General features: G+C 38.5%; 1 protein-coding gene across 1 annotated transcript in view; it reads left to right on the top strand.

Annotated features, from left to right (window-relative positions):
* LOC128573452 (serine/threonine-protein phosphatase 2A 56 kDa regulatory subunit epsilon isoform-like) overlaps positions 1 to 12,998 on the top strand; it is a 52,937-nt gene that overhangs the window by 20,033 nt on the left and 19,906 nt on the right. The window lies entirely within an intron of this gene.

Raw genomic sequence — 12,998 nt, 5'->3', positions numbered from 1 at the left:
TGGGTGTAAACTTGTACACACATGTTGGAACCCGTACGCCCTCCAATGTTAAGGAATTGTTCCTTAAAGACAATGTTGGCATTGAGAAGGCCTGTGTTAGCAGAATGCCCTGTCTTTTATAGTGATCTGTCTTCTCTGTAAACTTCTGAGATCTTTTCTCTGTCCCCAAGTCCAGAAAGTGATATTCCTTGGTGTGGGTGCTATATCTATGTTGAAATAATTAATTTTTTTTTCCTGAAAAATTCCATCAGATTTTTCCACCGTGGTTTTCTTTTCTCTGTTTTCTGTTTTTCTGTCTCTGTGTTTCTCTGAAGGCCTGTTGTTCGTGTACTAGGCTTTCTGGATTGAGCCTCTAGTTTCTTATCTTCTTTCCTTGATATACATCTTTTATAAATCTCTCTGTCTTTTGGTTATACTTTCAGAGGTAAATTGGCTCATTTTAATGTTCTAGTGCTCTGCTGAACTACTTATTTCTTATATTTTGAATTTCCAAAAGCTCTTTTTATTTTCTGAATATCCACCTGTAATAGCATTCTACTTTTGTTTCAGGGGTCCGGTATATTTATCTCTGAAAATGTTATAGTTTCTTTTTGCAGTTTCTCTACTCTTTGCCAAGTAGAGAGCATCTGTACTTTTCCTCCAAGTTCCTTATAATTGTTTGTTTACATTAGAATATCTGGTGATCCTTGACTTCCTAGTCATAGTTGTATATTAGTCTACCGAGAGTCTGCTTATAACCTGTGTATGTGCATGTGGGTGTGCATGTGTGCACATGCATACGTGTTTATATTTGCATAGTAATACTTGGCAGCTGGTAACTTTTCATAATATATTTGGGCAGGAACCTTGCCATTTCATTAGAAACCCTCAGATGTAGGTATAGATCCTCTCTCTTGACAGGGAAGAGGGATGGCAGAGGTCTTAATTCTTAAGTACACAGAATTGTATTTAATCCATTATTTTAAATTAGTGCTTCACTTAATTGTCTCCAAGACTAGGTACTTGCTGGTTCATTCTCTGCAGAGTTAGGTTGTAAACTTTTAGTGCTTGGGACAAGGATCTGGGGAATTTTGTTACTTCTTCTAGAAACTTGGAGCCAGTCTTCTGTTTAGCTCCTCTCACACCCTTGCGATCAGATTTATCTGGTGCCTTTAATTCTTAAGCCTTTCAGGGCTTCTCTAGAGTGAATTGGCCACCCTCTTGTTGGCTTTCCTTCCTGCTTGCAGAGTGGAAAAACACGTAGTGGACAGGAGAAGATAAGAGAGAACCTAAGATAGTCAGTCACCTGTTGTCATCCACTTTCTATCTTTGAAAAGTTTTCAAATATGTCAAATTTGCTTTCCAAGCCTTTCTGTGCTCTGACTTTTTTCCCTTCTTATTCTTTTACTGTCATTTCAGGGGGGATCAAGAAGAGAAAGGTTCGAGCTCCCTTGTGTAACTTACTGCCTTTTTCATTTCACCCTTCTCATTTCACTGCAATTAATTATGAAGTTCAAAAAAAGGTTCTCTGGCTAAATCATGACAGTTCATCCCTGTTTGTTAGCTTCTGGAAAGCTGGGTTTTTGTAAACTTGGAGCCAGCATGTTGACAGGTCTGCCTTTCCTCTGTAATCACTTTGGAAACTCTCCAGCTTTTCTTTGACCACACGCCATGTCCCATCTCACTGCCTGTTTTTGAAGCCTGTGTGTTATGGGTGGCACCGTCCACCTTGGCATTATGGGTCAAGTACAGGATTCTATTTCTCATAGCTTTCTTTTTGGTGGGAGTGTCTGGTAGTATATATGACTAAGCACACGCATTCTGTTTTGGAAATTAGAGCTCCTCCTCCCCCCCCTTTTGGCCTTTGCACTATTATACTATTTCTTTTCTCTCACACATAAAGTCTCTAAAACTATATTCATAGAATGAAGGAAAAATAGTTTAATACTGCAATTCATCTTTCTCATAACACATAATACCTTTAATATTTGTGGCTTTATAAATAAAGTTAGGTGCTTAAATGTGCATTTTCTTTGAGAGTGTAATGAAAACATTAAATCATTTTTGTTTAATTATTATGTTTTCACTAAGCTCAAGAATAACATTATATGAGCATAACTGACTCAAGTTGAGCTAACATTACATGCTCATAAGCCTTCTCTTGTGTTTGCAAATTATTCCTTAAACTCTGCAACACTTAAAAATGGAAACCAAATTTAAAAAAATAGAATTTAAAAGGTTAATTATTTTCATTAACAAAGAATGGGATGGGTGGGTTAGAGATCTCATGTCATTTTTGAATATGTTATAGATAACGATATACTGAGTCTATACTGGACCTTTTTGCCTGTTGGAGCCACGTTCCTTCCTAGATAGAATGTTTTCCTGTGGAAATGTATTTTTAACCTGCTCTTTGCCTCCCCTACCGGGCTCCAAAATTATTTAACACTCTGTATGCTCAGCAGTAAGGACAGTTTCTGGCACATAGAAAGAACTCAGTAACTCAGTTCGTATTTATTTATTTTATTGCTGAATGGGCAGAGAGATGTTAATAGCAGCCTCTATTTGGATAGGCCCCTAGTAAGAGCGTGCACTGTTAAATCTTCTGTGGACACTCATGCTCCACTTCTAACTCACAGTTTCTTCCTGGGTCAGCCTAGATGTCATCACTTCCTCTAGAAGACTTCCCTGATCACTCCACTTCTTCCAAAAAGAGTAGATGTGTCAGTGGTACGTTTATACAGCGTCCATGGTGTTTATTTATCTGTATTCCCCCCGTAGAATAGGCTCTAAGAAAGCAGAGATTGTCTTGCTTATCATTACATCCCTGACACCTTGCCCACTGGTTAGCCCTTAATAGGCACACGGTAAATATTTACTCAAATACTCATTGAATGAATGAATGGACGGATGCATCGGTGATGCTTGGAATTGTATAGACAAAACGTACGTTCCGTCTCATTCCCTATTTTTGAAGATGATTTTTCAGCGTGTGCTTCCTGCCATATTTGAAGGGCTAGTTTTTTGCCCATAACTCAGCTTCCATTCAAAGAAAAAGCACATGTGATTGTTGTTGATTGAGTGATTCTCTTGTTGTCAGGCTCAGCTTTGGTCTTAACCACCAACACCAGAAGTCAAAGTTGTGTATATCTTGATAGCTTTTTGAAAATGATGGTTGTCCGCTTTTGTTGTGTGCTCTGGTGTGCTCTTGAAATGTTGTGCTATAAAGATCGGAATTCTGAGTTTTGCATTATTGTAGTAATGATGAATATAAAAACATCAGTAAAATTCAAACCAATCTACCAAGTTTGTTTTCCATCCAGAGGAACTTACCCACTGTCATTTTTAAAAAGGTTGCAGATTTATTGGGTTATAATTCACATACCCCAAATTCGTTCCAAGTTTCTAGTTTGTGTTTTTAAAGCATATTTACAGAGTTTTACAACCATCACCACAGTATAATTGGAGAACATTTTTATCATCCTCCAAAGAAACCCAGACCTCTTCTCCCCATTCTATTCTCTGTCTCTGGATTTGCCTATTCTGGATATTTCATATAAGTAGAATTTTATGTTATGTGGCCTTCTTTGGTTTCTTTTACTCATCATATTTGAAAAGTTCATTCATTTTGTAACATGTATCACTACGCATTACTTTTAATGGGTGAATAATATTCCATTATATCACATTTTGTTTATCCATTTATCAGGTGATGGACATTTGGATTATTTCAGTTTTTGACTATTATGAATATTGCTACTATTGAACATTTGTGTAAAAATGTTTGTACAGATACGTGTTTTCAATTCTGTTGGGTATATAGCTGGGAGTTGCTTTGCTTGGTCGTAGCATATCTCTTTGGAGGATGTTTCTTTTGAGGAACCACCAAACTGTTTTCCAAAGTAGCTGAACCATTTTACATTCTTACCAACAGTAGATAAGGTTTCCAGTTTTTTTACATCTTGCCAACACTTTTCATTATTCCTCTTTATGATTATAGCTATCTAACGAATGGTACCTCCTTCCTGTTTTGATTTACGTTTCTGTAATAATCAATGAAATTGAGTACTTTTGAGCTGGGCAAGGTGGCTCACGCCTGTAATCCTAGCACTCTGGGAGGCCGAGGTGGGTGAATAGCTTGAGCTCACAAGTTCAAGACCAGCCTGAACAAAAGCAAGACCCCATTTCTACTAAAAATAGAAAAACTGATGCAAGAGGATTGCCTTGAGCCTAAGAGTTTGACATTGCTGTGAGCTATGATGTCACAGCACTTTACCAAGGGGAATATCTTGAGACTCTGTCTCAAAAAAGAAAAAAGAAATTGAGCACTTTTTTCACGTGTTTATTGGCCATTTGTATACATTCCTTGGGGTTTATCTATTAAGAAAATCCTTTGTCGGGAGGCGGAGCAAGATGACAGCCGAGTAACAGCTTCCTTGCATCTGGGCACCGTGAGTCTGGGGAGATAGGACTCCAGGCATCTCTGGCTGGTGGGATCTGCCTATCATCACCCCTGAGAGGATACAGGAAGTCAGCGAGAGACGTCTGGACCCCAAGAGGAGGACTAAAACAGTGGAAAACCGACAAGTGGTCGCATGTGTTCAACCTGTCTAAACCCGCTCGCAACTGTACAGTAGCAGCGAGACTGCAAACCAGAAAGGTCTTACCTGTGAACTGTTTTGGTGTCTTTGGACTTGGCACTCAGCTGAACTGCCTTGGGGAGAGCCTGAGCGGGAGTGCGGAGAACTTTGGCCTTTGTCTAGGGCCCCAGTCAGAGCCGCTGAGCCAAACGGAGCTAACAGTGTTTGGCTCTGGGTCACAGGCAGCCATTGTGAGCGATCTGCCCTGGCAAGGCTCCACCCTCAGGGTCCCAGAGCTAGAATTGGGTGGGAGCTGGTAACCCAGCGACCAAGTAGCCTAAGGGCGGGGTCTGAGCCGCCTTGCAGCCCTAAACCTCAGGGCAGAGGGAGACCAGTTTTGGCAAACAGGGCAAGTGGATAGCCACTTCAGCAGTGATTCCAGCGACAAGCACTTCCCTGAGAAAGCTTCTGCTCAGCAAGTGAACAAGTTCAAAGTGCCTTTTAAGTGGGCTGAAGAGAGATTTAGGGTGTCTACCAGCTGGGGTTTGAGAAACTAGCAGCCTCCAGTCGTATCGGAACTGTGATTAACATCTCATACCCCAGAAGACCACGTGTCACCCAGACAATATTCAATAACATATACATACTGCTTTGTTTTTGGTTGTGTTTTTTTTTTTTGGTTTGGTTCTTTTTTTTGTTTATTTTGATGTTGTTGATTGTTGTTTTGTTTTTTAAGTTCAACCTTTTCCATACAGATCCTTTTTCTTTCTCAATTTTTCTAGTTTAATTATAATTTCCCATTGCTGCATATTTCAATAATTAGAACTTCATTTTTGTTAGTGTTTCTACTGCTATTATTTGGTTTTTCCAGCCAATTTTATCCCGTAAAGTTTTCTGTTTGCTTGTTTTGGTTTGATTTATAGCATTTTTGTCTTTCCTCTCTACTTGGTGGAGGTGGGGTACTGTGTATGATCAGGTTAGCAAAGAGCTGCTGACCTCAAGGGAACCACCCAACTGGCCACCCCCAGAAGGTGTTTTTTTTTTTTTATTAAGGTTGTATCAAAGTACCCTACTGTACACCTATATTGCTCTGTTTCCCTCTTTCTGTGCCTCTCTTCTTTTTGTCAATATTCCTTTTACCCACCCCCTCTCCTTTCTCCATTTTTCTTATCACTTGGTCCTTCTTTCTTTCATCCCTTTTGTGCTCTTCAACCTTCTCACCCTTCTACTCCTGTAACCCTTAGTCCACAGGCACAAGAACTTAAAGAGCAAGAGGAAGTGAAAGGAATATTAGGGCAAGGAAACAGAAAAAAGAAATCACTCATGAGGAAGAATCATCAGAAAACTCCAGGCAACATGAAGAACCAGTCCAGAACAACCCCGCAAAGGGACCATGAGGTAGCTACTGCAGAGGATTCCACCTATACAGAAATGTTAGGAATGACAGAAAGGGAATTTAGAATACACATGTTGAAAACAATGAAAGAAATGATGGAAACAATGAAGTAAACTGCTAATAAAGTGGAAAATAACCAAAAGGAAATTCAAAAACAGAATCAAATAAGAGATGAACGATATGAAGAATATAAAAAGGATATAGCAGAGCTGAAGGAAATGAAACAGTCAATCAGGGAACTTAAAGATGCAATGGAAAGTATCAGCAACAGGTTAGACCATGCAGAAGAAAGAATTTCAGAGGTAGAAGACAAAGTTCTTGAGATAACTCAGATAGTAAAAGAGGCAGAAAAGAAGAGAGAGAAAGCAGAATGTTCACTGTCAGAATTATGGGACTTTATGAAGCGTTCCAACATATGAGTTATAGGAATTCCAGAAGGGGAAGAAGAATGCCCCAGAGGAATGGAAGCCATACTAGAGAATATTATAAAAGAAAATTTCCCAAATATCACCAAAGATTCTGAAACACTGCTTTCAGAGGGCTATCGGACCCCAGGTCGCCTCAACTCTAACCGAGCTTCTCCAAGACACATTGTGATGAACCTGTCCAAAGTCAAGACAAAAGAAAAGATTCTGCAAACTGCCAGGAGTAAGCGCCAGTTGACCTACAGGGGCAAATCCATCAGAGTGACCGCAGACTTCACTAATGAAACTTTCCAAGCAAGAAGACAATGGTCATCTACCTTTAATATACTTAAACAGAACAATTTCCAGCCCAGAATTCTGTATTCTGCTAAGCTAAGCTTCAAAATTGATGGAGAAATCAAATCATTTACGGATATACAAACATTGAGGAAATTCGTCACAACAAGACCAGCTCTACAGGAAATACTTCAACCTGTTCTGCACACTGACCACCACAATGGATCAGCAGCAAAGTAAGAACTCAGAAGTTAAAGGACAGAACCTAACCTCCACACTGATGCAAAAGATAAAACTAAGCAATGGACTCTCACAAAATAAGACAAATAGAATACTACCACACTTATCAATTATCTCAGTAAATGTTAATGGCTTGAATTCCCCACTGAAGAGACATAGATTGGTTGACTGGATTAAAAAACACAAGCCATCCATTTGCTGTCTGCAAGAAACACACCTGGCTTCAAAAGACAAATTAAAGCTCTGAGTCAAGGGTTGGAAGACAATTTTTCAGGCAAAAGGAATTCAGAAGAAAAGAGGAGTTGCAATCTTATTTTCAGATACATGTGGATTTAAAGCAACTAAAGTCAAAAAAGACAAAGATGGTCACTTTATATTGGTCAAGGGAAAAATACAACAAGAAGACATTTCAATTCTAAATATCTATGCACCCAATTTAAATGCTCCCAGATTCTGGAAACAGACCTTACTCAGTCTGAGCAATATGATATCTGATAATACCATCATAACAGGGGACTTTAACACTCCTCTTACAGAGCTGGACAGATCCTCTAAACAGAAATTAAACAAGGATATAAGAGATTTAAATGAGACCCTGGAACAACTGTGCTTGATAGACGCATATAGAACACTCCATCCCAAAGATAAAGAATATACATTCTTCTCATCACCCCATGGAACATTCTCCAAAATTGATCATATCCTGGGGCACAAAACAAATATCAACAGAATCCAAAGAATTGATATTTTACCTTGTATCTTCTCAGACCATAAGGCACTAAAGGTGGAACTCAACTCTAACAAAAACTCTCGACCCCACCCAAAGGCATGGAAATTAAACAATCTTCTGTTGAATAACAGATGGGTGCAGGTAGAAATAAAACAGGAAATCATTAACTTCCTTGAGCATAACAACAATGAAGGCACAAGCTACCAAAACCTGTGGTATACTGCAAAAGCATTTTTGAGAGGAAAATTCATCGCTTTAGATGCCTACATTTGAAAAACAGAAAGAGAGCACATCAACAATCTCACAAGAGATCTTATGGAATTGGAAAAAGAAGAACAATCTAAGCCTAAACTCAGTAGAAGAAAAGAAATCTCCAAAATCAAATCAGAGATCAATGAAATTGAAAACAAAAGAATCATTCAGAAAATTAATGAAACAAGGAGTTGGTTTTTTGAAAAAATAAATAAAATAGATAAACCATTGGCCAGACTAACGAGGAATAGAAAAGTAAAATCTCTAGTAACCTCAATCAGAAATGATAAAGGGGAAATAACAACTGATCCCACAGAGATACAAGAGATCATCTCTGAATACTACCAGAAACTCTATGCCCAGAAATTTGACAATGTGAAAGAAATGGATCAATATTTGAAATCACACCCTCTCCCTAGACTCAGCCAGGAAGAAGTAGGGCTCCTGAACAGACCAATTTCAAGCACTGAGATCAAAGAAACAATAAAAAAGCTTCGAACCAAAAAATGCCCTGGTCCAGATGGCTTCACTCCAGAATTCTATCAAACCTTCAAGGAAAAGCTTATTCCTGTACTGCAGAAATGATTCCAAAAAATTGAGGAAGAAGGAATCTTCCCCAACACATTCTATGAAGCAAACATCACCCTGATACCAAAACCAGGAAAAGACCCAAACAAAAAGGAGAATTTCAGACCAATCTCACTTACGAACATAGACGCAAAAATTCTCAACAAAATCCTAGCCAATAGATTACAGCTTATCATCAAAAAAGTCATTCATCATGATCAAGTAGGCTTCATCCCAGGGATGCAAGGCTGGTTTAACATACGGAAGTGTATAAACATTATCCACCATATTAACAGAGGCAAAAATAAAGATCACATGATCCTCTCAATAGATGCAGAAAAAGCATTTGATTAAATGCAGCATCCTTTTCTAATTAGAATACTGAAGAGTATAGGCATAGGTGGCACATTTCTAAAACTGATTGAAGCTATGTATGACAAACCCACAGCCAATATTTTACTGAATGGAGTAAAAGTGAAAGCTTTTCCTCTTAGAACTGGAACCAGACAAAGTTGTCCTCTGTCACCTTTACTATTCAACGTAGTGCTGGAAGTTCTAGACAATACAATTAGGCAAGAGAAGGAAATAAAGGGAATCCAAATGGGAGCAGAGGAGATCAAACTCTTCCTCTTTGCTGATGACATGATCTTATACTTAGAGAACCCCAAAGACTCAACCACAAGACTCCTAGAAGTCATCAAAAAATACAGTCATGTTTCAGGATATCAAATCAATGTCCGCAAGTCAGTAGCCTTTGTGTTCACCAATAACAGTCAAGATGAGAAGCTAATTAAGGACACAACTCCCTTCACCATAGTCTCAAAGAAAATGAAATACCTAGGAATATACCTAATGAAGGAGGTGAAGGACCTCTATAAAGAAAACTATGAAATCCTGAGAAAGGAAACAGGAGAGGATATTAACAAATGGAAGAACATACCATGCTCATGGATGGGAAGAATCAACATTGTTAAAATGTCTATACTTCCCAAAGCAATCTACCTATTCAATGCCATTCCTATCAAAATACCAACATCGTACTTTCAAGATTTGGAAAAAATGATTCTGCATTTTGTATGGAACGGAAAAAACCCCGAATAGCTAAGACAGTTCTCTGTAACAAAAATAAAGCTGGGGGCATCAGCATACCAGATTTTAGTCTGTACTACAAAGCCATAGTGCTCAAGACAGCATGGTACTGGCACAGAAACAGAGACATAGACACTTGGAATCGAATTGAAAACCAAGAAATGAAACTAACATTTTACAACCACCTAATCTTCCATAAACCAAACAAGAACATACCTTGGGGGAAAGACTCCCTATTCAATAAATGGTGTTGGGAGAACTGGATGTCTACATGTAAAAGACTGAAACTGGACCCACACCTTTCTCCACTCACAAAAATTGATTCAAGATGGATAAAGGACTTAAATTTAAGGCGTGAAACAATAAAAATCCTCCAAGAAAGCATAGGAGAAACACTGGAAGATATTGGCCTGGGGAAAGACTTCATGAAGAAGACTGCCATGGCAATTGCAACGACAACAGAAATAAACAAATGGGACTTCGTTAAACTGAAAAGCTTCTGTACAGCTAATTAGACAATAACCAAAGCAAAGAGACAACCTACACAATGGGAAAGGATATTTGCATATTTTCAATCAGACAAAAGCTTGATAACTAGGATCTATAGAGAACTCAAATTAATCCACATGAAAAAAGCCAACAATCCCATATATCAATGGGCTAGAGACATGAGTAGAACTTTCTCTAAAGACGACAGACGAATGGCTAACAAACACATGAAAAAATGTTCATCATCTCTATATATTAGAGAAATGCAAATCAAAACAACCCTGAGATATCATCTAACCCCAGTGAGAATGGCCCACATCACAAAATCTCAAAACTGCAGATGCTGGCGTGGATGTGGAGAGAAGGGAACACTTTTACACTGCTGGTGGGACTGCAAACTAGTACAACCTTTCTGGAAGGAAGTATGGAGAAACCTCAAAGCACTCAAGCTATACCTCCCATTTGATCCTGCAATCCCATTACTGGGCATCTACCCAGAAAGAAAGAAATCCTTTTATCATAAGGACACTTGTACTAGACTGTTTATTGCAGCTCAATTTACAATCGCCAAAATGTGGAAACAGCCTAAATGCCCACCAACCCAGGAATGGATTAACAAGCTGTGGTATATGTATACCATGGAATACTATTCAGCCATTAAAAAAAATGGAGACTTTACATCCTTCGTATTAACCTGGATGGATGTGGAAGACATTATTCTTAGTAAAGCATCACAAAAATGGAGAAGCATGAATCCTATGTACTCAATTTTGATATGAGGACAATTAATGACAATTATGGTTATGGGGGGGAAACAGAAGGAGGGAGGGGGTGGGGCCTCGGTGTGTGTCACACTTTATGGGGGCAAGACATGATTGCAAGAGGGACTTTGCCTAACAATTGCAATCAGTGTAGCCTGGCTTATTGTACCCTCAATGAATCCCCAACAACAACAAAAAAAATCCTTTGTCCATTTTAAAATTTGATTGTCTTTATTATTGAGCTTTAAGAGTTCTTTATATATTGTGGATACTAATATCTTATCAGATCGGTTTGCAAATACACTTGACCCTTGAACACCACAAGAGTTGGGGTGTCAGTATCCCCACACATTGGAAAATTGATCTGTAACTTTTGACTTCCCCCAAACTTACCTATTAATAACCTCCTGTGGGTGGGGAGCTTTACTGATAGTTGACTAACACATTTTATATGTTATATGCAGATGGCGTCCCAAAATGTATATACGTTTTAAGAAATTTTATTTAAAGTTGTTAACACCCATGTCACGTTTGATTTCTGCGATGACAAGAGGTGCTCAAATGTGTCTCACATTCATCTTTTGTTATTCGTGTATATTATTACAATTTTAATATAGTTTTTTCCTTTCTTAAAATGTATATACATTTTTGGGCACAGTGCATATTATATACCATAGTCTTACCATTAAAGTAAATAGAATTAAATGTTATTAAGAAAATCATAAAGAAGAGAAAGTATATTTACTATTCAGTCAGTGGAAGGGGCTCACGGTAGAGTCTCTATCTGCAAAATCTTCATGTTGTGCAGGATAAGGAGGGGAGAGGAAGGGGGGCAGAGGCCGAGGAAAATTCATGTGTAAGTGGACCCATTTATAAGTTGGTCAAGGGTCTGTGTCTTTTCATTTGCTTGAAGGTCTCCTATGAAGCATGAAAGTTTCCAGTTTTCACCACGTCTACTTTATCTGTTTCTTCTTCTGTTGCTTATTATTTGGTGTCATGTCCAAAAGACCATCCCCTTATCTAGGGTTATAAAGACTTATTCTTATGCTTTCTTCTAATTGTTTTACTCTGCCCACAGGTTGACTATTATTTTGAGTTAATTTCAGTGTATGGTGTGAGTTAGGAGTCCAACTTTATTATTCTGGATTGCAGCTACCCAGTTGTTCTAGCACCAGTTGTTGAAAAGACTTTTCTTTCCCCATTAAAATGTATTGATGTTCTTTGTTGATAATCAGTTGGTGTAAATGTGAGGGTTTACTTATTTGAATTCCAAATTCTATTCTTTTTTGAATTCTGTTTTCTTTTGATCTGTATGTTTGTCCTTATGCCAGTACCATGTGGTCTTGACTACTGTGGCTTTGGCTTTATGATGCTAAGTTTTAAAATTGAGAAGTGTGAGTCTTCCAACTTTGTTCTTTTATTCCCAAAATTATTTTGGCTCTTCTGGGTTTCTTGTATTTCCATGTAAATTTTAGGATCAACTTGTCAATTTCTGCAAAAGCAAAGCAGGAATTTTTTATTGTAGGAGTTGGTTGCGTCTCTTAGCTTGTTTCCTCTTTTGGATTTGTCTCATTATGAGTACATAGATGTGATGTTACCTGGATTCTGTTCTTAACTTTAGATTACACATGATTTGGAACTTAAAAACGTCATTCGTGGACTGAGCGCAGTGGCTCACACCTGTAATCCTAGAACTCTGGGAGACCAAGGCAGGAGGATCACTTGAGTTCAGGAGTTCAAGACCAGCCTAAGCAAAGTGAGACCTCATCTCTACCAAAAATAGAAAAATTAGCCAGGTACTGTGGTGTGCACTTGTAGTCCCAGCTATTTGGGAGGTTGAGACAGAAGGACCCTTTGAGCCCAGGAGTTTGAAGTTGCTGTGAGCTAGGCTGACACCATGACACTGCAGTCTGGTCAATAGAGTGAGACTCTGTCTGAAAAAATAAAAATAAATAAATAAATAAATCCATCTTTTAAAAAAAGGCTATCCATGTATATAACATGTACCCAGAAATAGTAAATGTTCACCTCAGTGAATTTTTTTTTTTTTGTAGAGACAGAGTCTCACTATATCACCCTTGGTAAAGTGCCGTGGCATCACACAGCTCACAGCAATCTCCAACTCCTGGGCTTAAGCGATTCTCTTGCCTCAGCCTCCCGAGTAGCTGGAACTACAGGCACCTGCCATGATGCCCAGCTATTTTTTTTGTTGCA

This window comes from Nycticebus coucang, chromosome 21 (assembly GCF_027406575.1).
Source record: "Nycticebus coucang isolate mNycCou1 chromosome 21, mNycCou1.pri, whole genome shotgun sequence".
In the NCBI taxonomy this organism is placed as follows: Eukaryota; Metazoa; Chordata; class Mammalia; order Primates; family Lorisidae; genus Nycticebus; species Nycticebus coucang.
The sequence above is the reverse complement of the archived record's forward strand: the minus strand, read 5'-3'. Positions and strand labels throughout refer to the sequence as shown.